Here is a 27,703-nt window from a genome sequence, read left to right on the forward strand (position 1 = left end):
ACATGAAACAAGTAATTGTACTTTTATGGAAGCATCATGGTCAGTGTTGCATTATAGCTGGGGGTGTGTTGAGAGGGGTAGAGTCAGTGAAAACAACACTTTCTCCTTTTGGATATTTGTAGGGTTAACCTAGAGTTGTAGTAATATTTTTTGTTTTTTTTTATTGTTAAATATGACACCCCTTCCAGATTAGGCATCCCTTTACTGAAATTGCTACTTAATCACCTAGTCCAAGCCATTTTTCCTCCAAACAATAACCATAACACACAAAAATAAACTAATAACCTATCTACTGCTGAGTGAATTAAAGCATAACTGTAAACATTACCAAGACTAAAACATAACCTAGAATACCATCTTAATACTTAATAAAAACATTTGTATTCTGCCTTTCGACACATAAAACAGTTTTATAATTAAATATCTAGCAATATTACATGCTTCTTTTACATGCAATTTAAAACAAGGTGCACTGGGATTTAAGTTCTCCACATTTAATAGACAGCTTTTATAACATATTAGTCATTGCATTTACTCCTTTCTTTTCTGCCATTAGGAAAGATTAAGAATGTCTGTTGTCATTGACTGAAGTGGGTTGTTTAATCTGTCGAAGCGCTGTTAAATATTATATGTGAATCATAAACTCTGCTATAAAAGAATAAAAGGCTCACTTAAAAGGTAAAAAATGCATGCAAATGTTCTTAAGACAACAGATCTTTTCACAACATGCGAAATGTGAAACAAAATGCTGTAATTTACAATGCAAAGTGGAGCGGGTGGTCAGTCTTCTGTGTGTTTATTTGTCAGTATAAATAAGAATTGTGATTTTCATACTTAGAGTAAAAAAAAAAATATATATATGTGATATTAAATCAAACAAAAAAAAATCTTACATTTTTGTGTGCATTCCTAGCTATGCCAACCTGGTAGACAGACCTAAAGAGCCTCTAAACATTAAAAACGTGATATTTAGGTTTTGGGGTTCTCCAACAACAGTCATTGTCTTATAATATGCATTAATTTTTACCTAATAATCCCAGTGACTCCCATGCAATTTGTTCAGTGATTCGTTTGCTCCCAAACCTCTCCTTTGTGTGAGGCTAAACTGCAGTCATTGGTCCAATGACCCGGTCTATAGAAATGCCCATCACGGCTTATCAACATTATTGAAGTAGCCAGAGTGCAGAGTAACGTTATATGTGTGATCAAATGCAGGAGCGCATTAAAGTAACATCCACCACATTCACTATTAATCCACACAGTGGCAAAAACTGAAATATTTTGAAGCTTGACTGCAGGACATGTTTAGGAACAGCTAATAAGGGCCATAGCAACGACAAACGGTAGAAGATCACCAACTCACAAATACATTCAAAGAAAGTGGCACGTGTTGCATTTTCAACATGACTTTATACGTGATATATGAATATCAAAAGTTACCTAGATACAATACAAACCACGTGGAGAGATTGCAAGTAACAAAACACAATTAAATACACATATAAGCAAGAGAAAACAAGGAGGCAACCATTTTAATTACACTTACTTACTCTTGTGAAATGGAGGAGGAAACTGATCTGTGTACTGATAAAGTTCCCATGCATCAATCATCTTTTCGATCCTTTCTTTAACAAATGGACGACGAATCCCTCATTGCAGGGTAGATTCGCGCTTTAATCACCAGAACGTTTACTCATTAATGTTCACTCATCTTCAGTCGTGATCAGTCCCAGTGCACACACCCGCACTCTACTAGTGTTTGAAGGGAAAGGCTCGGTCACGTTTTACTGGATCCAGCAATATTTGTTATAGTCTTGTGTCAACGTCAATACGAACAGGCAAAAGATCCAGAACGATGAATCTTTTAAACAACTCTGAGTTAAATATTATAATTATTAATATTATAATAATATTATGAAAAAAATACATATTTTTAAACATGGTGCACTTTCAGATTTAAACCTCAGCTGGATATTTTCATTCACTTAGAGCTGTGTTACGCACTAAATGGAAGGTTTTTTTTTTTTTTTAACCCATAATAGGGGCTCTTTAAAGGTAGTTAATAAGAGGTACAGTACACATACTAGAAGATAAAGCTGCTTTATGGAAAAAAAGAATAGTTCAAATGAAAAAACCTCTAAGTGCCTACTTAAAATGTTCTCCTAAAATAAGCATCTTAGCCTTAATGCCTTCACTTTAAAGGCTTTGAAAATAACCTATTCTTTGGAACCTACAGACTGAACTCTTCAAATATACAACAGCAATCCATTAGTTGCACAGTGAAATGATAAACAGGCAAAATATTGCAAATATTAACTGAATAAAATGCAGTTGAATCATCCATGACACTATGAAATATGCAGTTGATTTTAATTGCACTTGCAAAACAATAGCAATGTGACTGTTACCATTGGTTTTTCTTTATTTCTTCAATTTTTTTCTTTGTAATGACCCCCTGCCAGTGGCACCATCTGCAGAACTTGGGGCGCCAGTGCTAGTCTGGACCCATGTTCATTATTTTTCAATTTTTACTACTTTAATGTTCAATTTTAAAAGCACCCATTTTTGGGAAAAGATTACAAAAAAGCCAAAAGAGTCAGTTTGACCAGTGATGCATTATAAGTATTACAATAACAAACCCATACTGGCAGCTGAAACGATGAGAGTCAAGTTGACCCTCATGATTGAAATGCATTGCTCAGACGTGTATTACAAGCCTTGAAGGCTCTCATCAAAGAGCCATCATTCTCCTCAAATTGCGGCCTAAGCCAACCGGCAGGGATAATAGGTTCGGCTTAGAACTGTGAATCATGTACAGCAAGCGAGTGAAAATGTCCACTAGAGTCCGCTGAAACATGCTGGATTGAGGCCAATTTAGACTCATAACAGCAATGCTTGTCTCGTTGTCGATACAGGTGGACATTTACGACAAATGCTAAAAGCTATCAGCAGGAGAAGGATATCAAGGTGTGTGCTCCCCCGCCTGTCATACGGAAGGGTGTAATTTTCGGGCCGCCACTCATTCCTGCATGATTTACAGCTGGAGGTATAATTGAAAAGGGTGTTTCCTCTGTGTTGTTTATCAAGGGACATGAATGTTGCTGAGAGGCTTAGTGAGAGAGAGACTATAAATAATAAAAGAGCCTCATCTAGAACTCTGTCCACCTGATCGGTCCTCATAACGGCTGTTCATTCACATTCACGCTCAAAACATTGGATTTTGTTTAAAAAGTGAAAACTGGTAAATACGATTTTGCACTTTAAATATTGCTCTTTCGTGTGACTTGCTTAACAGTGAAACTTCCAGAATTCTAATACTACTACAATGACCATAGTGGCCATTCAATGAAATTAAATTATTAGCCCTCCTGTAATTTTTTTGTCTTCTTCAAATATTTCCCAAATGATGTTTAACAGAGGGAGAATTTTTTCACAGTATTTCCTATAATATTTTTTCTTCTGGAGAAAGTCTTATTTGTTTTTATTTCAGCTAGAATAAAAGCAGCAGGTCAAAATTATTAACTCCCTTAAGCAATATATGTTTGTAATTGTCAACAGAACAAACACCCATAATAAACTGATTTGCCTAATTACCTTAACTTGCTTAGTTAACCTAATTAACCTATAGCTCTTAAATTGCACTTTAAGCTGAACATTAGTATCTTGACAAAAATCTAGTAATATATTATGTCCTGTCATGTCATATAAGAAATCAGTTATTAGAAATGAGCTATTAAAACTATTATGTTTCAAGAATTCACACTTACAGATGCTTAGACACTATTAGCATGCTGTCCCGGGAGAGAACCCAGAGCTCAGAGATAATTGAGCCCAGGGCTCCTGCCAGGTCTTTTAACATGTAAGGGGGTCCAAGATCAGGTAGGTCTTGAGAACTTTCCATAGTAAAGAAGGAAAAGGAGGAGATGGGGTGGAAGGGGGGATTCTTCCAAAACGAAGATAAGGCAGTAGGGTAAATCGTCTATTTATAGTTGGATTGGATCAATCTGATTTGATTTTTATTGATTAAGGGTGAGAGACCAGCTGAGATAAATAGTATCATGTGCTTCTCTCAAAATAGGGTACATGCCAAAGCATGCTAATAGGACCTTTAATTTGCCAGTAACCGGGGTTAACCGCTTCTTGTGAACTGAATGCCATTGCAAAATCGGCGATCTTCACTGGCTGAGTGATATCTAATATAAAGTGGGTGTCAGATTGTGCAAGAAGCACTGCATTAAATTATATTTTCCCTGCCATGTCGTTATAATATGAACATCTATTTTACCCCAGTATTTTCAATGGAGCTTCTGCGGTAGCGTGTCGATTCTGACAGGCACGTGCAGGTAAAAGGCTTTTTGTCTTGTTTTACGCTTGAACAACTAAATGAATGCCAAAGTCTATTTTAATCATTGTATTTTAATTACATTACATCATTGATGCTGTAAAAGGAACCGTATAAAATGGAAAAAAAAACTCACAATAACAGGTCACCGGAAGTTTATCAGTATGGGAACAACACTAGCTCGGCATATACCCTATTAGCTTAAAAACTTCACTTAGAAGTGTGTTGAAAAAAGGTGGACTAATAATTCAGTAGTACAGAATTCAACTGTATATATACAATTTTATATATAATGCACCTCTTTAAGTAGCAAGCCCGGGAGCAAAGTGTTTTCACAGCAGTGTGTATGTTGTTTTGAAAGGCTAGTCTGAGGCAAAGGTTTGTTTCTGATATTATAAAGTTATGAACAGAGGCACACATATTCAGATGTAAGTGAAAATCTAAAATGCATGAGGTCAAATTGACCGTTATAGACATTCAAGTTGGAAATACACAGAATTCCTAGGTGTTTTATAATTTTAATGAAACAACATTTTAAGCATTAAATATACACACATTGGGGCGACAAGGTGGCTCAGTGGTTGGCACTGTCTCCTCACAGCAAGAAGGTTGCTAGTTCAGAACCCGGGTGGGTGAGTTGGTATTTCTGTGTGGAGTTTGCATGTTCTTCTCGTGTTGGTGTGGGTTTCCCCTGGGTGCTCTGGTTTCCCCCAACGTCCAAAGACAAAACCAAATTGGCCTTACTGTATGTGTGTGAATACAAAAGTGTATGGGTGTTTCCCAGTACTGGGTTGCAGGTGGAAGGGCATCCGTTGTGTAAAACATGCTGAATAAGTTAAATGTTCATTGCACTGTGGCGACCTCTGATAAATAAAGGGACTAAAAGGAAAATGAAAGGATGCATGAATATACATACATTTAGGAAAATAGTGATCTTCTGTTATATAGGTTTTATGTGTTTTTCTTCTGTTGAACACAAAAGTCGACATTTTGAAAGATGTTGTTTTATGGTACCCACTGACTTCCTTATTCAGAAATAAAATACTATAGAAGCCAATGGGTTCCATCAAACAGCATTATTTAAAATACTTTCTTTTATGTTCAACAGAAGAAATAAACTCAAATAGAATCTGAACAATAAAGGTAAACGATTACAGAGATTTATTTTTTTTAACAAACGATCTCTTTAAAGCTGCAGTCTATAAGTTTGCCACTGTCTCTGCTTGAAACCTGCAATTGCAATTATTTGTTAATTGATCCTTTCACAGTACATGGGTTATGCATCGGTACAGCTCATCAGCACAGATAAATCTAATGTTTTGAGAACTAATTACTAGATAAAGTAATCAAAAAAGTAAGCAAGATGACACTTTTATTCTAACCAACTTAGGGAAAAACATAACAATATATCACACTACAAATTCTAACAATTGCCTTGCTCATTACACATCAAATTGCCCAAATTATTATTTTCATTATATAGTACTTCAATCTCAAATTGCCAAACCTATAAAATACATCAGGATTGTGTGACTATTTAGTGTGTTACTGCATGTAATTTGCATATCTCTATAAAACACAGCTTTTGAATCAGGATAAGGTTTTGAAGACTGGCTTCTGTACTTGCTCAAGTATTGATTTTGGAGATATATTTGAACCCAGTTTTGATTTTTTAAATGTAGAGTTGAAGTCTGAATTATTAGCCCCCCTATAATACAGTTGAAATCAGACAGTTGAAATCAGAATTATTTTAGATTTTTTTTTTCATTTTGTAATATTAAAATTCACTTAAAACCCATATAACTATAGTATTCTGACTTTTACAAAAAAAAAATCACAATTTATTTACTTACATAATTTTAACATTGTCATTTTATTAAAATTGCAAAACATAAAAGAATATTTCTACCCTGAATGACCATAAGTGTCAAACTGACCGTGTGCATTTTAGCATTCACTACTTTCTCCCATGCCTTTGAATATGTCTCTGTTGCCTAGCAACTTTCTACTGACAGAAACATAACTTTCTGATTTAAAACATAACGTTACTTCAGACATGTCTTTAAAAATTTCAAAACAACATTTTCAATGTGGTGTATGAACTTTGCTCTCTTGCTTGCCGGATAAAGTGAAGCACGCACCTTTGGGATGTGCCATAAAATATGATGAAACACATTCAAAGCTTAAGTCTGAAAATCTCAATGAAAGCTTTGACTGTAAACATGACATGACAAAAATGTAATTCAGTATAGTCATAAATGAACAGTCAGAGTGACCACTGGTACTTAACATTTCAGGGTTAAATGTCCAGCTGCAGACATGTACGGCTCTACTTACGGTTGTCAATGTTTTGAAACCTGCTCCCACAAGCCAGACATGGAAAAGAAGCCTCAGGCTGAAGTAGTGTAAGTGACCATCGCTTTGGTGCCACAATTAATGGCCTTTGATGAGACGGCAAGACAACTAACACTTAACACAACATGCTACCAGCCTGGGGTGAGTTAATGTGGCAGCAGGGCGGCAAGGGTTGTAAAGTATGTGTTTGTGAAAGGCATTTGAGGCTGAGCAGATAAAAAAAGAGGCTTGTGTAATATGGATGCTTGAGTGCAGTCCTTGACAAGCTGTTTACAAGAACCACAGGAACAAAACAATTAAGAGTGTCCTTTGCTTGCTGCTGATGGCTTTGACATATGCCGCCATTTTGAAGTGGCATGTCATTGATTCATTTTAATTAGTTCTTAGGAAATGTGTGCGGGATTTGTGGAGGATGCTGTCAAGTAATTTCTAGACAAATTGCTACACTTCACATATTTAATTGTCCCCTAGATAGTCAGAAAGGAATAAAATGCGACAGAGTAAGTTATAAGTTGCACTGAGAAGGACAATAAGTCATGGTGGGGATGAATCTTGTCCTTACGTTTCATGTTATGTTTGTAATAAACAAGTCGAATAAAAATAAAGTTGATCTGGCTGCGACTGAAAATATGTAACAAGTGAGACATGAGGCCTGTCAGAATAGTGGCGTGTGCTGTCAAACCACAAAAAAATAACGCCACAGAAGATCTGCCTGGAGTTCTGCTCTGTTCTGTTTCATTCTCACTTAGAAGGAAACCAAATGACAGAAAGCCAAGTAAACAACAATCCACATACAGAAAAGTAACTGCACGGGAGCATATTTATATTCATCACATTGTTTTGCACAAATACGCAATATGCACCCTATTGAATTTCGTGGATTTTTCTATTGGGCCAGAATAAAATCAAACTATAGTTCTTGGCTGATCTTAGCAAATTAATGCTAAATCCTTAGATGAACATCACCACATGGCATCTTACACAGTGTCACTATTTATTTAACAAAAATAAAGCCTACATAGAAAAGCCAAGGGTGACACATTTAAGACACGCTATGTTTCAGATGCCTGTAGATCAATTTTTAGCAGTAAATACTTAAAGTAATGATTTTTTGCACATTATTATCAGTCTCTCAGTAATATTACTCTAACATTACATTACACTCATATCATTACTTAAGAGTCTTTTCTGACTCTTTAACTGCTGGTAGGACCTAAACTGCAGATTGTTGCCTTGTACTTGTACATGTGTAATGACAATAAAGTTAAATCTAAAAAAAAAAAAGAAAGAAAAAAATCTAATTTAACTGTATGAAAACATTTAACTGTAAAAACGATTCCACATTATGACTAATAATGAATTCATCCAGTGTTATATTCAGTATAATCAATAACCATAACTGCAGTGGTTTGTATGAAATGACAGAGCAAGCATGCTATACCATATTTTCTTTATTATATTATATTATATTATATTATATTATATTATATTATATTATATTATATTATATTATATTATATTATATTGTATTGTATTATATTATATTATATTATATTATATTATATTATATTATATTATATTATATTATATTATATTATATTATTTATAAGTTAAAAAAAAAGAAAAAAGTGAGATAACCTTGTGAAATTTAATTGTATGTGTGAACGTTGTATTGAGAAACAGTTTGGTGATATTTTCGCATGACCAAGAGTCTGCATTTTAAAAATTAAAATAGCTTCACATGGAAGAAAGAAGATGCCGCTTGCTGTCATGTCCACTTCGGATGTTAAAAGGCAAATCCTTGGCAAAAAAGGAGAGCCGATATGAACAAATGGAAGGACAAAGGAAGGTTTTGATAGATGCTGGAAAACAATATTGGAATTGAAAAAGAAAAAGAAAAACCAGGGAAAAATCCACCAAAAGAGATGAGTGTAAGAACAGTATTTGTGATGAGTGAGATCTTTCTCTGAACAATCTATATCTATATCAAAAATCTATAATATAATGTTCACCATCCAAAAAATAAATAAACAAATGAATCAGATTACTTCAAATTTGAAAATATGGACTTATATGGTTGTTCGTCTCAAGGCCTCAATTCATAAATATGGATTTACAGTGTTGATAGACATATTAGAAATATAAACATTCCATTCAACGCTGTTGTGATTTAGTCAAAAACAGTAAAACATGTAATAAATATTGATGCTATATATTGGTTATTAGACCCATAGATGTAAATAAAGCTATCGAATTGAGTGAATGAGTGAATAAATGAATGAATGAACTCTGCATGATACCCTGAAAGAGCAGTTTCTATCGCCACTATTTGTTAATCAGATATAACACACCTCAGAATGCAGCAACTGATAAATTAACCGGTAATGAATATTAATGTATACATATTTAATTGAATGTATTTACTTTTGATAAAGTCACATTACCTAAGCAACACCGCAACTGTGGTCAAAGGGAATATTTCTGGAATATTCCAGCTGGCTTGATGCACTGGGTGTATTCCAGCTCTGTGTTTGGCTGTGTCTTGAGTGAGATAAGTATTGAAGCACTCAGGAGAATAAATGGCACATTGAAGTGATTGTGATCATCACAAAGCTTTGCCGGCCAAGTCTGCTCCCCCTCACCAGAAAAAGTGAAAAGAGGAAAGGATAGGCGATAAACGGCAGCACCGAGCAGGTGGAAGTGTGTATGTGTCTGTGTGTGTGGTGTGAAGGTGAAGCAATGAGCTAGCGCTGTGCCTGACTTCCTGTAAGCATGATGGGACCATCAAAGTTGACATATAACTATCGCTGTGCGCACAGAACAGTCAGACAGCGATGAAAAGCAGCACGGTCAAAGGAGTGGGGAGGACGTGGGAGTGGACCGAGGCATTGATCTCCCTGCCACAGAAACACCGCCACCCCTGACATGACAATTGCACACGATACAGATGCACTGATGGCTTCGGCTACACCCCGACCGGTGGCATAAGCCAAAAGGGAATCACACAAACCAAACCTTTGCCCTCAGACAAAATGGCCCGGGTGAGAAGGGTTAACACATTTGCAGAGAGCTTCTGAAAGGTAAGACCAAACCCCGGCGAACGTGACCGGTGAGTAAATGTTCCAGTCAGGCATAGGAAGCGCTCCTGGTGCCTTCTGACAAGCAATCCATCAAAAGGAACACACACACTCTCATATACACCAGTATACACCCCTGCGCACGCATATACCTAGGGGGATTTGTTCAAATAAATGAAGGATAAAGGAAAAGCAGATAGAAAATAAATGGCTTTCCTTAAGTATCTGATCAAGTGTGGCGTTTAAAAAGGGTTTCTCTTCACCATAGGTGTTTCCAATTAGCCAGAAGACCTGATGGGACACTCCAGCCAAACATAAGCCAAGTCAAAGAGCGTCCATTAGTATTGGAAATCTTCAGCAGAACTTGTTTGTTAATCTCTGAGTGGAGCTATTTGCAACAGGAGGGGTGGAGATGATAGAGTTTCTCATACGTAGAGGAGATGTTCAGTCCCGCTTTAATGGGCCGGTCCCCTGCGAGAACCACAAAGACTCCATGCAGCAAAGATTTACCATTTGATCTCTCCATCTTATCTGTTTCTTTTTCAAATGACCTTGCGCTGCAGACTTTTATGCCCAGCCTTTTATTCTGAGCCATGATTGGATGCTCCTGGAAGCTTAGAAGTGCGCAACGTGATGGATGCGTTTCCCTCACATTTATGTCCCCCCAACCCAGACAGACACCGATGAATCTTCTGTGGTGCGACCCCTGCGAGAAGACCTTTTATGAAGACCTTTCCTCAAATGCCTTTTTTCTTTTTTCCGCACACACATCATCCTGGTTTGCCCGAGCAAAACAAAGGCGTTTGAGCTCAGAGCGTCTTTCGCCTGTGTAACTATGAGAAGGCTCGAACGCATGCTTCTCTGTAGTTGTGCGTTCACTCTGAAAACTGCCGCTCATTAGAATATAGACTAATAAAAGGACTATAAAGAGCAAATAAAAACACATCGCCCACAGGATGTAATCAGCGCTTTTAATTTGGGAGGGCAACGCTGAATGCCTATGGGAAGTGCATGCTGCTGCTTTGCCATTGCTTAATAATGTGCATGAAGAGAGAGAGAGGATACAGTGGATTCATTGGCGTACTAGGCCGATGATGGAAATTAAGCGCAAAACACAGAGAAAGGGGGAAATGGAAGCTCAACGCAATGAGGTCCTAGGGTGAGGAGTGAAAGAGAAAGCCTTGACGCAACATTAAATATCCACACTGTGTCTCCTGCATAATTAATAGATGAAGAAGATTTTGAACAGAGGGCCGTCTGTAAGAAAGCGGCCAGGCGTCATATCAGATATAAATAAGCAGTGCCAACGGCAAGAGTGTAGATTAGAACACTCAAGCATTCAGAGAAATCTCAGCTGTCCTCTATACAGAATGCCACTCGGGTAAGAAAGTATCTCGTGCTTGTGCCAAAACTGAAATGAAGATGTAACTAGAGCTGCACAATTAATCGTAAAAAGATCGCGATCTTTATTCGACCCCCTAGACGATCTTAATCCAGCATTTCTACGAGTCTGTCAATCATATTTTCAAGTTCAGGACAGAAGCAATGGTGGCCACACAAGTCTTTACATTGTTTTACATATGTTGTTCAGCAATGTGGACACCTCCAAATGGTGTTGAAAGAGTCACATGCTTTTCTGTATTCACGAAAATCACATCGGTGACAGATTTTTTTAGCAGAAACTTACAGATTGTCAGCATATGTCTTAAACACAATAATTCAACATCAGAATTATCATCAGCATTATTGACCAGGACAAATCTAAAGACTGTTCAAGTTCACCATTCCAAGTCTATAGAAAATAAAGCAGTTTAACCCACAGTACAGCGACACAAAGCCTATTGCTGTTTACCACATGTTTGAGAATAACAATAATATTAGCCCACCTATATTAACCTTCATTTTACATCTACAGAATCGTGAGAAAATCGTGATCTTTATTTTAGGCAAAAAAAAATCTCGATTTTCATTTAAGCCGGAATCGTGCAGCTCTAGATGTAATATACTTTACTGGCACGTGATGCATAATCCAACTAGTTAACAGTATAAATTATCACACTATATTATACATGAAAATATATTAACATATTATAACAGTTATATATTATCATAAAAACACAGCTTTTTTGAAGCACTTAAAAAAAGAATAATTCATTAATGGTGTCAGATTATTGAATTGCATTATGGCAGCTTGATCTCTGCTCTGAACACCTGCTATTGTTAGAGAAGGAAATAAACAGAGTGACTTTTTATTGTTGTTGTCAGAGAAGAGTTCAGGGACCCATGATGTAATTGAAAAAGTGTAAATAAAACACACATATTTCATCAGCTATGGGCATAATTATATTTTCAACCTCCTACACAGTGGCAGGACATCGATCCACTGTTTGCTGAACATGCTAGTTTTTACAAACAGATTACATCAAAAAGAACACAAGTAATCTTGACAAACTACACTGTAAGAAAAGTCAGTACAACAACAACAACAACAACAACAACAACATTCCTTATTTCCTTTCGCTTTTTCGTGTTCATCAACTTTTGAAAACATCAGCTGCACTGACCTTAAATTATTTGTCAGTAATACAAAAAAAAAAATAAAATAAAAAACATTTAGTTGGGTTAACATAAGATTATTAGTTTTCTGGAGATGTGGACTACTCTGTAACAAAACATTTTATGTTGTGCCAACTGAACATTTTTTTTTTTGTCTAAAGAACTGGAATGTCTGAAGTTGAGAACAAAAATAAATAAATAAATAAATAGATAAAAAAAAAAACAATCATTATTTTAAAAACATTTATTTATTTTTATTTTTTTTTACTCAACATTTTTTTTGTGTGTCATTATTACTTTTAACTGATGGGACAGTAGAGAGTACTGGCAGGAAAGCTACAAGGGTCAGCATAGGACCTCAATGTGGGAATCGAACATAGGTCACCGTGAACATCAGAGTGCCATGTTTCAACACACAAACCACTACACTATTCGCGCTGATGTGTACACAAATTTTGAAAACATCAGTTGCACTGAGTTAAAATGTCTGAAGTTGAGTGAACAAAAAACAAAGGTGAAGCATTACAAAGCAAAATTCTTCCCTGTTTATCCTACCATGTTTTGATTCTTGTCTTGTTTACCGTTATTGTTGTTTTACCTTCTACCCTGTTTCTAATTCTGAGTCTAATACATGTTTTGTTAGCATTTGTCTCTGTTTTTTTTTTTTTTTTCATTGAACTATGCTTGTTTGTTCTGATAATTTATTATTTATTATTACCAATTTCTACAATTTCTAGACTGTTAGGTTGGGGTTAGTGTAAGTTTACATGTACTTGCAAAGTTTCTTATAGTCAGTTAAATGTCAGTTGATGGAGCAGTATCAACAAATATTAAGCAGATAGTCTAATACTCACATGGACCATCAAAATAAAGTGCTACCCGTAACTTTTTGATTTTGTGGCTAATTTGTATGAAATTGTACAATCTCATTCGCACAACCTTATTAGTTCCTTTTAAAATTCATAAATTTTTATAACAAAAAAAGTTTTTTAGGACTTGGAAGCCCTTTTCTTTCTTATGGAAAAACTCTCCAGCTGGATCTAGACTGATCACCCTTGCTAGCTCCTAACAATGATAATACATCAGTTTGTAATCTTTCATTTCTCCAATTGTAACATTGAGATTGTTGCATAAATGTAGACACCTGCACCTCATTTAGTTAGGTGATTTGCTTTTATTTTATAATTTTATTGATTTATTTGAATTAGTTCTATAAGAGTTGTTTGATATGTTTGTAAAATGTTAAATCATAAATTAATTATATATATATATATATATATATATATATATATATATATATATATATATATATATATATATATATATATATATATATATATATATATATATATATATATATATATATGTAGTTAAAGTCAGAATTATTGGCCCCCCTGAATTATTAGAACCCCTGTTTATTTTTTCCCCAATTTCTGTTCAACACAGAGAAGATTTCTACAACACATTTCTAATCAAAATAGTTTTAAAAACCCATTTCTAATAACGGATTTGTTTTATCTTTGCCATGATGACAGTAAATAATATTTTACTAGATAATTTTCAAGACACTTCTATACAGCTTACTGTGACATTCAAAGGCTTAACTAGGTTAATTAGGTTAACTAGGCAGGTTAGGGTAATTAGGCAAGTTATTGTACAACGATGGTTTGTTCTGTAGACTATCGGAAAAAAAGTTAGCTTAAAGGGGCTAATAATTTTGTCCTTAAAATGGTGTTTAAAAAATTATTATTCTAGCCGAAATAAAACAAATAAGGCTTTCTCCAGAACAAAAAACATTATCAGACATGCTGTGAAAATTTCCTTGCTCTGTTAAATACAATATGTGAAATATTGAAAAAAGCAACAAAAATTCAAAGGGGGGCTAATAATTCTGACTTCAACTGTATATATATATATATATATATATATATATATATATATATATATATATATATATATATATATATATATATATATATATATATATATATTTTTTTTTTTTTTTTTTTTTTGTATGACTAAATTTGTATAACTTTGTATGAATTAGCAACTCAAACTGACAATGAAATCATGAGATTAGCCTGGTTCATATAGTATGTTTCTGTTAACTACTGCCTCGAGATGCAGATGGAAATTAAACTCAATTCAAATATGTGATACAATTTTCTATGAAAATATTACATTCCAAAATAAAATAATCCCACGTACTGTATTTCCCTAAACATCCCACAAGTCAGACGTTTCTTTGTACTGTATGCCCTCTGTGATTCAGCTACTGAACAGAAACGACTGCAAATATGCTAAGCTTCAACACTTTTTTGAAGGCTCTTGGCTGCATTTCATGGCTTTTGTTCAGAGATAATTTCCAATCTGCAGTAAATCAGGTCAATTAGACTCACCGAAACTGCAACAACTACTCCATCTCATATTGGAGCATTGAATAATAGTGTGTATCTGTTATTCGGCTCACGTTTGGGATGAGCGGGAGATAGAGACTGAGTGATGTGAGGTTAGCTTCACCTCCATGCTTTCCCTTATCATGAGAGACAGATAATGTCAGTGTCCACCTCAGCGCTGATTACCCTGTCATATGGCATCAGTGTCACTCTCTAAGCCAACACAATACCCCCATGGGCCCATTAGTGCTGGCCTGGGCTATTTATGGGCTCTCCTCATCACCCAACTGCAAAAACACCCTCTCGTCTCTCTTTTATTGCCTGTTGTCTAATTCCAACCCTAGCTCCCTTTCTGCTAAAAAAGGAGAACTTTTGAAAAGCACTTTTTCTTGTCCGTTATTATTTTGAGCTCGAACATAACCATTAAATTTGCTTTTATGACGAACACAATGAGGGGATCATTTCCTGTGCATGTATGAGCTTTTGTTCCTGCGTCCTCGAAAACACATTCTGAGGTATTAGGCTAAAAGCCGTGCTGAATTTCTGTATTAGAGCCAAACATAAGTTTCTCTACTAGAGCAACACAAAAGTATTTCTTTATAGGTTAAAAGTTAACAAATTAGTTAACTTTAAACTATACAATAACAATGAATGAATGAATGAATGAATGAATGAATGAATGAATGAATTAATTAATTAATTAATTAATTAATTAATTAATGTGGTGTCACATTTTAGAATTCCATACAGAGGTAAATTTGATAGCATAGTTTACCAACAGCCATAAAAATTTTTTATAAAAAAAAGTATAATCATATTGTTGGTCTCTGCAATTTACAACATATCTTTTAAATGTGTCAGTTTTAAGAAAGTAAGAAGGCATAAATGTAAGTATAAATCAGACATAAATTCAACCCAGGCAGATTATTGATACGTACCCCTATATACAATCCTGTAGATCACAAAATACATCCCAAGGGGTTTGTTTTTTTTAATCCATCAGACGCCGCTGAATTTGATTTTTCTGATATCAGATTTCTCTCGCAAGTGTTATTCGCGCTTGCTGTTCACATGTAAATCCACCAGTGGCCTATGTCGACTGACTGACCGATCCCTTACCCTGTCACGGTCATCAGCGATCCAGCCTGTGCAGATTGTTAAAGAACTACACATCTGCCACTTTAATAAACTACAAATGCCATCATGCACTTCACCCACACACCTGGTCCAGATCCCCCATAATTGCAAACACACACAGCTGAAGCTGTTCAGGACAGATTACACAGACTATTTAAACACCTCTCAAACATACACACACACATTGCTGAGTCTTGTTTGGTTAACACCCTGTTTAAAATAAACTTGCCTTGCCCTGTAACATTTCAATGTGTGAATTGTTTATTTTAGTTTTTGCCTTTTAGTTTTTGTTTTATCTGCTTTCTAGAACTATTCTTCACAGGACTTGAACCCTGTCATCGCGGTCAACTCCTCTCAAGCCTGCCAACGTACATGGTTAGCTACTGAGCTAACTGGTAACAGTGGAAAAGCTGTCCACATAGAGGGAAGCAGTCAGCTGGTAGCGCAAAAAGAAACAGAAGCCATTTGCGGAGTTACGCCGCCCCATAGCGTTAGTTTTAAAGACGAAATGCAGCCATAAGTAGCTCTGGTTACATAATTCACACTCTCCAGAAATGTATACAAGTGTACGTTTTCAAAATGAGATTGTGTTGGCTTAAATTATAGCCATTTTTGGACTAACAACTTTAAATACAACAAAAATGTGTAAATCAAAGCCATAATTCTAATGATTTAGCAAATTTGAAGTGGATATCACTGAAATGATGGATCCTATGAAATATAGCAAAAAGAGTCCCCATGTGGCACCAGAATAATAAAATAATTAAGAATTAGATTTAAGATAAGAATAAATAAAATAATTCAGAATATCACTACTATCAAAAATATAAGTATTTATATAAAAAAAAACAATCTCTAACATAATACTAAACATTGACTATCAGACCTCAGGAGACAAGCATATTTGTTTCTAACTTAGCATATTAAGTTATGTAGTTTGAAATTTGACACTACCTCTTAAGGCGAAGGAATTTGCTAAACGGCTGTTAATGGTTTTGATTACATGCTTTGAGGTTTTAAGCTTCTGAATTATATCTAATTTTGGTTTTATTAAAATAAGCATTTAGAAAAGTGTGCCAGACATACCAGCAGTGTTAAGGGGTTAAAGCAGAAGTGAAACTAGTGGCACTGAACAAGTAACCATCTCTCTTATTCAGAACAAATCCAAATGCAACTTGTATGATATGGTTCAAAAATGGAAGATAAAATGATATGAGAATAAAAAAAAAACATATAGACAGAGACGGAGGGGAAAAAAAAGAATTCAGCAATACAAAAGGAGAGTTGATGGAAATGGATTAAACTGTCTATTGTACTTTCATCTCTTTTCATGAGCAGTTGAACATGACTGCAGGAGGATAAGGGGCAGAGTCAGTGGAGTGGAGTAGGATCATTTTGTAAGCTCTTTCTCCGTGATTCACATTTTATGTATGGCACTGATGTCCAGGCATTGAAAAAGGTGGTTTAAAAAAAAAAAAAAAAAAAAAAAAAAAAAAAAAAACTACAGTAGCACATTCATGGCAAGAATTGCTTACATCTCATTTACTAAGGCCGTTTCAACTGAAAATCTATTTCATTCACACCTATTGCAAAACCTTGGTGGATTTGCAAGTCAGTAATATAAATCTGGAAGTAATGTGAGGGAGACTCTCAGGCTTAGCCTAGACTGCTGTAATTGCAATTGTTAGTTTCAGAATATAATAAACTATATATATATATATATATATATATATATATATATATATATATATATATATATATATATATATATATATATATATAACTATATATATATATATATATATATATATATATATATATATATATATATATATATATATATATATATATATATAAAACCTCTTAAAGGAAATACTATTTGTGTTTGTTGTGTTGAAAAATATGTACAGTACTAGACTGTAACTAACAATGCCACACCAGTAAATGGCCAGTACATTGGATATTTAGGGAATAATAGATCCCCTTAGTATATATCTACACTCAAAAACAAAATATATGTGCTGTTTGTTCAATCTACTTATTTAAAACATGCTGAAACAATACAATTCTTGAGGCTTTTGAAGGAACAACATACTTGTTTCATGTTAATTTCATCATGTTGCCCCAACAGAAAACGATTGTGTGGGACACAGCATTTTTAGAGTGTGTATGACTACAGTATGTACTATGTGTGTGTACTGCCTTTCGGTTTACAAGGACAGTTTATTTATTTATTTTTTGTCTAATGACATATGCATGACATAGTTGTACACTGAAAAAAAAAAAATATGTCTGCACAATTGCAAAAAATTATATTTTGAATTTAAACAAACAAATAAATTCAGTAATGTTCAACTTACTACAAATGCTCAACTTATGTTCAAAAACTAAATTTTTTTTGTCATTTTTCAATAGAAAATGTTTTTTTGTCAGTGTACTCTATTATGGTGGTTAGGAGGACATATATTGTGTCCTTGTAATTCTAACCTTTAAACTTTTATACTTGCATCTATATACTCTATATTTATATAATATATGTACTATATACTTGGTCAAACCAATTACATTAACAGTAAATTTACAGTACAATTTGGACAGCTTCAGACCGGCACACACACGCATGGTTTTGCTGGTTTCAGAGACTCTCCATAGAAGATAATGTATTTTTTATTGTAAAATCAACTTTTTATATGACCCTATCTCACACCTACCCCTAAACCGACCCTTCACAGGAAGCCTGTGGCAAGATTTTGATGTCAAAAGACCCCATTAAGAATAATTTTGAAGCATTTTGAATTTCAAGGACACATTTTCTCATAAACCACCACAATGGAGTACAACTACAGTATGTCATAATTATGTCATTACACAAAAAAAAAAAAAAAAAAAAAAAAACTTGGTCACACTTTATGTTGATGGTCCGTTTGTTGATTTTAAGTTGCATTGCATCTACATGCCAACTAATTCTCATTAGATTATAAGTAGACTGTTAGGTTGGGGTTAGGGTTAGTTTAGGTTGACGTACTTGCAAAATTTATTATAGTCAGTTAAATGTTTGTTGAAGCAGCAGTATCAAAAAATATTAAGCAGACAGTCTACTTATTCTCAAATGGACGATCAAAATAAAGTATTACAAAACACTTAATTATAGACCACCTTGAACTAATGATAGACCACCTTTAATTGTAACCTTGTACTTGTAAACCACCAAAACCAGTACACACACACACACACACACACACACACACACACACACACACACACATACACACATACACACACAAAAGGTTTACGTGCACAATTCTGCTGACCACTACCTCCTGATCTTTTCTGAAGATGGCGGGACATGGTTTGCCGCAATAGGTTAACTCTCTGACCCTCAAACCCAGCTGAGGCCATGGGCAAACCTCAGTGTGGAGCCTGACCAGCAGATGTGCTTCTGCAGCGGCCCAGCTGCACACCATGTTAAAGGCCCACCACCCCCTACTTCTTCCTCCATCTGCCACTGCCACACACCAGAAAATACGCTCAAGTATTAAACTGTAAACCTTCAGATTCAACCTGAGAAAATGCATGTTTTAAAGGGGGTCTGTTTTCATAGGCTTGATTGTGTTAATGAGGTGCACTGCAAGTTCTATCTTCATAAAAAAAAAATAATAATAATAAAATAATTAAAAAATAAATAAAAAAATAAAAATAAATAAATAAACAAATGAATACATACATAAATAAATCATTGTTTTCCCCATATCTTTTCTTTTATTCTCCTTAAAAGATCTGTGTAGCTCCTTGTTTTTATGAAGGTCCACCTCCAAAAAAATATGCAATAGACTTTGATTGGTCAGCTGGTCTAATGTGTTCTGGTTAGTTAAACACCTAGTGTACACTGAAGAAAACCCGTAGAAAAAGTTTACAAGACACTTGCTGTAGACTCTACCAGTCATTTGCAGACATTATTTATCCTCAAACCGCAACACACTAACTCACAAACACCAAATACAACTCATTTACCAGCTAATGACAATTAGATTGCATTATTATTTTTTTATGTAGATTTTTAACTGGTGTTTAACCTCTATGCCAGCGCCTAGCAACAAATATATCTGTCACTGCTTATTCAACAAAGCTGAACGTATCTGAAAATGCTTTATTTGGCCACGCAGTAAGACATTTTCCATGGTCTTGTCAAGAATGAGGTCAGCAGAGATACTGACAGCAAAATAGAATAATTAAGAAGCTGTTAATTACCGTAAAAAGATCTATGTACCGCCTTTGGCTTTTACAATTTCATGTGAAAGCAGTCTCTAATGTTAAACGTGACACTGAATGTAAAGCTTGCACCCTGCTGTAATTAGATTACAACTGGAGCTGCCCTGCAGTGTTAAAGAGAGGCTACAAAAGGGCAGGCCTTTATCTGTAGAATGTTTCAACTATCAAAGCAGGGCAAACTTGGATTCAGTTTTAATAAATTAAGCCCTTGACAGGTTGCCCTGTACATTCCCGATAACAAAACCTTTTTTTTTTTTTTCAGTTGTTTGTTCAACAGTATGTGAGCGCACACTTTACTGCCAATTCACAGCACGGCTCAGCAAACGCTACAGCTATATTTCTTGGAGAGAATTTTAGCATATCTAAAAACTTTTGAACCAGACATAATGTCTGCGTGCTCCCGGGTTGGCAGCTGAGGACGTCTGCTCTGAAGGCAGTAATTTGTCAAATCCAGTGGTGAACATATTTCAAAATGTATATGTTTAAATCATGAGCTTCATCCATTAAAATCTGTACTTCTGAGTTTTGAACACCACTTAGTAATAAAGTATTTAAAGTAATATTCTAGGTTTAATACAAGGTTATTAAACTTTATTTTGACTTGTCTATCAAGACCTTCTTCTTGAAGGAAACAAAAAGTTACACTTTCTAGCCTGTAATTATAATGCATTATAAAGGCAATCTTAATGTCAAGTCTTCTTAATTTCTGTAGCACTTTATAAAATTTAGATTGCGTCCAAGACACTTTACAAAGATAAACAGGAAAATAAATTTAAAAAAGTCAGATAACTACATTTAGTTTTCGAGGGACAAGTAGATATCAGAATTATAATGTATTGTAATGCATGCACAATGCCTTATAAACATGCTATAACGTATTGTATCATGCAATGAGCAGTATTAATGCTTAACAATGCAATTCATCTGTCATAATGGATCATACATTCTGTAGATTCATTCTCTTGACTGTTTTCTTAAGGTCTGAACAATACTATACTTCAGTTGAAGGCAAAACTATTAGGTCTCCTGTGAAATTTAAATTATTTTTCACAGATATCAAGTATACAGTACAGTACATGACAGCAAAAACAAAAAATCAAATAAAACCAGGTCTTTTATACATTTAAAATACTATAGTAATTTATAGCACATGGAAACATTTAGGATTAAGAATTATAATGTGTGTGTGTGTGTGTGTGTGTGTATATATATATATATATATATATATATATATATATATATATATATATATATATATATATATATATATATATATATATATATACTAATAAAAAGACCACTTTTGCATATTATACAACAGTAACTATCTACTAAATTAGTACTACCTTAGTAACTATCATGAACTAATAGTAATTACCATAGTATACTTTAGTTTTTATTACAGCCTTTGTAACTCATCTCCTTCAGTTTTCAGTTTCCAGTGTTAGCCTAATTGGTTGGCAATGTCACCGATCAGAGCGAGTGGTGGAAGTAACTGACCAAAAAGATCTATTTGAGCATTGTAAAACAGGAAGAAGAAGAAATGGTCATTCTCGCCATCATCAGTTGGGTGGTCAGTCAGTAAATTAGTCAGTTGACAGCGGCCTCTTGTTGATTTAGGTGAGAAGAGCGGACGCGTATGCAACTCACGAGAGAAATTCTCAAAAAGCATGCACAGTGGCCTCTGGTCGATTCGCGAAAACAAAAACTGCAAAAAAACAAAAAAACAAAACAAAAGTAGTTCTTGGGATGTATTTTGCTCTCTCCAGAAATGTATATAGTGGTATGTAATCAGAATGAACCTTGGTTGGAACTTGTAGCAACGCTATTGCCCAACACTACACATTACTGTCACTGACTCGGTCCCAGTCATTCCCCTCGCTGGCCAGCAGAGTTCACCATCTCCGGACTTCTAACCATTACGTCATCCATTCACCCTGATTCCAGCACACCTGATCTCCATTCCACTAATGACCCACGTACCACATATAAGCAGCTCACACACACACTTCAGTGCGAAGTCTTGTTTAGCCCCGGCCAGCATTTCTGAGCGTTCTATCCTGCCTGATCTTCCGTTTACCACTTCAGCCCGTTTCACGACTCTGCTCTGTCTTCTGCCTGCCCTCGACCAAAGCCTGTTTCCTCGGACTCTGATTCTCGCTGCCTGCCCCTGACCAAAGCCTGTTACACGGACTCTGAATCACGCTGCCTGCCTCTGACCCAAGCCTGGTAATCACACTGTGTCTGTTATCTGCTACGTCTCCCTTGATGTGTATGTTGTATGTCCGTACAGCCATGCGAGTTGTTGATGTTTAAGTGTGACTTAATAAATACTGCAAAATGGATCCCTCCGTGTCAGTCTCCCCGTTACAATTACATTATTTATGAATATGTGGGAAATGTTTGAGAGAAGTGTGTACAACATTAGCCTTCAAAATGCCTATATGATTGTTGCAAATTATTTGGTTTTAGATTTCATATCATTAGTGGTGCACTCATAATAGACCTTTTTTTAATCACATGGTTTTGTACGTATTCAATAAACAGAATGTTGTTGTAGTTGAGAGAGATAATAGTGAACATTATGCCACAAATGCAATCAATTCATTTTAGCTTGCACTGAACTTGCTATATTACTTTAATACAAATTAGCTTTTAATCAGTGTCCAAACAAAGTTTATTGCCAAGTCATTTGCTGAAAAAACGCAGGACTTCGCCATGCACAGGAATACAGAAATGCTGTATAAAATAAACCCATTTCAAATTATTCCAATAAGTTTTAGCATATTTAAGGCAGCGTGCAGACAGACTGTAAATGCACACAGGCTGATGGCTTAAAATGTGAGCCGTATGCTGGATATGTGTTATCTATTTCCATAAATACGTCTCAGAAAATAGCTTCCAAATCATTGTCAAAAAATCCCCCTGACAAGACCTTATTTATTTTTTACCTGCCAGGAATATGGCGTGCATAATCAGAAATGTTATTAGAAGAACAGACCCCTCGCCTGTTAGCCCTGTTACCGGAGCTCGTAATAACTCTGAAAATGCAAATGAACTCTGGGTAATCTATTAACGTCACTTCAATTTTATATCAGCACTCCAATTTAGCAGATCCTGACACATTCCTGCGCACTGTGTCTCTGTACACGGGTTCATTTTGCCAGGAGAGAGCGGGCACACAGCAAGCAGGGCGGAGGAGCCGTGTGCCATCTGTCTCTTCCCGACTTTATTACCCGACTCCATAATGAAGCCCCCGTCGACGAGGCCTCCACGCGCTCGACTTTCAGATGACAAAAAAACGTTACTTTCCAGGCTTTATTTTTCCTTGTAGCAATTATTGTCATTCACACCTTCTTGCGTGGAAAGGAGGCGGTATGGACGACTTGATGTTAATTATCCCAATAGTCACTTCAAGTAGACTTGCTAATTTCAACAATGTAACAATCGTCTTGTCAGCGGCAGAAGGCACAGGGCTTTGTAATGCCAGCATATGGTTTGAAGACCTGATGGGGGAATTTGTATTGGCCTTAGAGTCAAACACCCCATTAGTACGAGAAAGAAAAAAAAAATGGTAATCCAATGAGATTTATCCAGTCCATGCAAATGAGTTATTATTGCCCGCTGTGGACAGGCTAAACTAAGCAAGCAATGGTCTTAAATAATTCAAAGTCAAACTGAAATATGATATAGGCTCATAAATATACATACAATGTTCTGAGGGGAAAACTTACATCTATGAGCTTTCATTAAATGTTAAAAAGATGAAGTTGAAGAAGTTATTTATTTATTCTTTGGATCTAACGCAGGGGTTTTCAATCTTTTATATGGCACAGACCCCAAAATATGGTCATCCTCATGTGAGGAATAATCCATCCAAAAATGTATTCGAAAAGGCATATTTAGTTTCTGTATTAAACCTGCATGTCATATTGAGGTTGTACCCCAACATCGTGGGGACATTGGATTTTTTTTTGGAAATGAAAATTAGGTTGACGTCAGAACCCAACGTCAGGCCGACGTCAATGTCGAATGTCTAACCTAAAATCAACCAAATATCAACATCTAATCATATTACACCTTGACGTTGTGTGGATGTTACCACTATGACATCTATCAGACATTGGATTTTGGTCACTTTCCAACACAACCTATAATCAACCAAATATCAACGAAACGTTGTTCTTAGATGCTGGCTAGACATTGATTTTTTTGGTCAACTGATGTCATGACCTAAATCTAACCTAATATAAACGTCTTATGATGTTGTGAACCTGCTGGTAAGACACAATGTACTGTATACTGCAAAGAAAAAAATATATATTACAAATTGGTCTGAAGTATGTACAGTATGTACTGTATGTATATTTGTATTTGGGACAATATTTCCATCAACTTAAGTAGTTAAATTAATTTCCTTAATGTAGTATTGTGTTTAGGGGAAACGGTGGCTCAGTGGTTAGCACTGTTGCCTCACACAAGAAGGTTGTTGGTTTGAGTCCCAGCTGGGTCAGTTGGCTTTTCTGTGTGCATGATCTCCCTGTTTGTGAGGGTTTCCTCCATGTGCTCCGGTTTCCCACACAGTCCAAAGACATACACTATAGGTGAATTAAATAAATTGCTTGTAGTGTATGTGGTATGTGTTTCCCAGTACTAGGTTGCACGGCATCCACTGTGTAAAACATATGCTGGATAAGTCGGTGGTTGATTTCCCAGTGGCGACCTCTGAGGAATAAAGGGACTAAGCTAAAGTAAAATGCACAAATGAGTATTGTGTTCATTTTATATACTTATTTTTTGTACACATTTATATATTTTTTTAATCAACCTGTTATTCTAATCTGCGCTTTTCTTTTGATTTAATTATTTCTTATTATTGTTTTAATTTAATCTTTTGGTAATTTATTCATTGTAATCTTATTAAAATATACTTTTGTATTTGAAATCTATTATGCATCTGTTATATATATTTGAAATAACAACGTTTTAGTTGAGTGAATTAGAACAATGTTTTGAGAGACTATATAAAGAAAGCAGTTGTCATTTATAAATGAAGCAACTTTAGGAATTAGTGTTTTGCAATCATCATTACTTTTTCTGTGTTACAAAAAAGTCAACGGGCCATATCATACACCCGGTGCAATAAGGTGCAAGGCCTGTTTGGCGCGATTTGTTGCTATTTTCAGACCTGCCCAATCCTAATTTTCGTGTTTTGCACCACATTCTTTAAACAGCAAATCCATTCGTGCCACTTTGTGTTTTTCATTTATCTGTTTGCTGGGAATTAGAGCTGAATTTAGAAAGAAAATGTTGCACTTTACAAATGAAGTTAAATATGTGGGCTAATGGATGTCTTTAGTGTCACGTTTAGCGTGATCAAAACAGAAACAAAAGGGTGCGGATCCAAGTGCAGATTTTAATATTAAAAGTGTGGTAACAGTGAACAAAATCCAAAAAATCCAGCTGTGACAGCTGTGAATACAATCAGTGTATGTGTTCCGGTGTATGCGCGTGGTATGTATGGATTTGTAGTCCTTTTGGGCGCTGTAGTTCCAACTCAGTGTACATTGAACTACAGTAGTTCAGTAGTTCCAACTCAGTGTACATTGACCGCCCTCAGGTGGTCACTGATAGTCGTAACATTTAGTGGAGTGTGTATAACACCATTCCACGAAATGTAAAGGAGTAAAGTAAAGAGTAAAAGTAAAGAAAAAGTAAAGAGGCTGAATGGAGGAGCCTCTTTATTCTTGGCTGCAGATGGTCTGTTTAACTGTTTTCTCACTAGTGAAGTGTTCAGTTTTTCCACTTACACAGTCTGCCATGTAAATAGCAAAGCGTCATAGCACAATGCAACTGACTCAAAGGCAATGTGAAATGAGATTGATTTAATGCATGTTGTGCTCAAAACAAAGGCGAAAAGCATATTTTTCCATTTTTAAAATAGCGGTGGATTAGGACACGCCCTTAATGCTTTTGTGCTATGCGCTTTAGACTTTGCGCATAGATCGTTAAAATAAAGATCAAATACACAAAAATTTTGGGACAGAAAACAATGGTTTAGATGTAAACTATTGCAACTACAATAGCAACCTAAATAGAGTGAATTACTTATTAAGAGCAACTAAATATTACTAGAGCCCAAGCAAAATGTTTTTTTTTTTATGTTGCTGGTCCCAACTAAGTAGAATAAAAATACTGACATTAATATATCAACTGATATTCTGTATATACAAATTGCACAGTATCAGTCAAAGGGAATGCCCACACATTTGACTGGTACTATATATAGATTAACAGAATACATATTACAAATGAAAACTCACTGAATAAATTGAAGACTGCAAGCTGCTGTCTACAAAAATGTTGAAAATGATATGAAGGTGAGAATAAACAGCACACTGGATTCCCAAATGCATGTTAAACTCAAAACACATGCAGAGATGAAGTTCACAGTTGTACATGTGTAAACAATCTCAAAATGAAAGCTGGTAGCAGTGCAATTATACTGTGAAAAATTAGTACTCAAACTAAAAATTCCAGGACTAATATGGATTGTAAAATATTCAATCCTCACAGTTACATAATAGCATTTTGGATTAAACAAATGTGTTTGGCTTAAAATGTGTATTGTTAATCAAATCAAATCACACGCTATATATCAACAACCTACTAGAAGCAACAACACAAATAAATAAATCAACACAATTTTGTTTCCTCAACTGAACTCTGAAGAACCCACACAAACTTCTCCACCAAACTTACCATCAGACCTTTATCACAATACAAAACATGCGACATAACGATGAGAGGTAAACTTCTGTGATTTGTGTACATGAGACAGGAAATAAGAGAGGCTTTCCTTATTTGTTTGTTTGTTGTTTTTCTCTCTCAGCCAAAGAGCTTTTGATTCTCTCTATGAGCGTCTCCCACAGCATAAATAGTTTATAAGACCAAAACAAGTCATTGAGAATGCCTTTCAAGCAAACAAGAGAACATCAGCTAATGTTTAATTGATCAGCAGTGACAAAAGGAAAGAACAATCGGGGAAGAAGTCAACTTCAGGCATCTTTTGCCGTATTCCCCTTCCTGCCCTCCTCCACCACCACCACCACAACCGTCTGCTGTATCCCACACTTCACTGTCAAACCCCTCAGAAAACTACACTGAGGATTTCAATTGAGTGCATTAGTCTGAAAGCAGAACAGAGAGAAAGTCTTCCACCTATAGCTCCAATTCCGTATGCTCTAAGTGCTCAGAAAATATGGCAAAGAACAAGGGCGAGGAGAAAATACCCATACGAAAAAGTCAAGGTTTTATAGGAAACAAGGATGCTCTGTGTTACACATGACCGGGTTGTAATGTACCTAGAAAAGAAGAGAACTACTCCCCCAACCGCATTCGATACTTCAAAAGTGAGCCTTGGGTCAGGAAATGGAAGAAAAAAACAAACACTTGAACAGACTGACTGCAGTCTTCACTTTGAGCTTGGCTTTTCCAGCTCAAATTGGCATCGATCATTTTATTAATGGCACTTCCCGTAAGTCGGACTCTCTTCTTTAATCTGTATTAAT

General features: G+C 35.4%; 1 protein-coding gene and 1 long non-coding RNA gene across 9 annotated transcripts in view; one reads left to right on the forward strand and one right to left on the reverse strand.

Moving 5' to 3' along the window:
* cdh8 (cadherin 8) overlaps window positions 1-27,703 on the reverse strand; it is a 435,086-nt gene that overhangs the window by 66,571 nt on the left and 340,812 nt on the right. The window lies entirely within an intron of this gene.
* On the forward strand, window positions 20,392-22,477 carry LOC147836083 (uncharacterized). The gene is made up of 2 exons (XR_015496136.1): window positions 20,392-21,320; window positions 22,450-22,477. It is a non-coding gene; the product is annotated as an uncharacterized LOC147836083 (long non-coding RNA).

This window comes from Danio rerio, chromosome 7 (assembly GCF_052040795.2).
Source record: "Danio rerio strain M-AB ecotype USA chromosome 7, GRCz13ab, whole genome shotgun sequence".
In the NCBI taxonomy this organism is placed as follows: domain Eukaryota; kingdom Metazoa; phylum Chordata; class Actinopteri; order Cypriniformes; family Danionidae; genus Danio; species Danio rerio.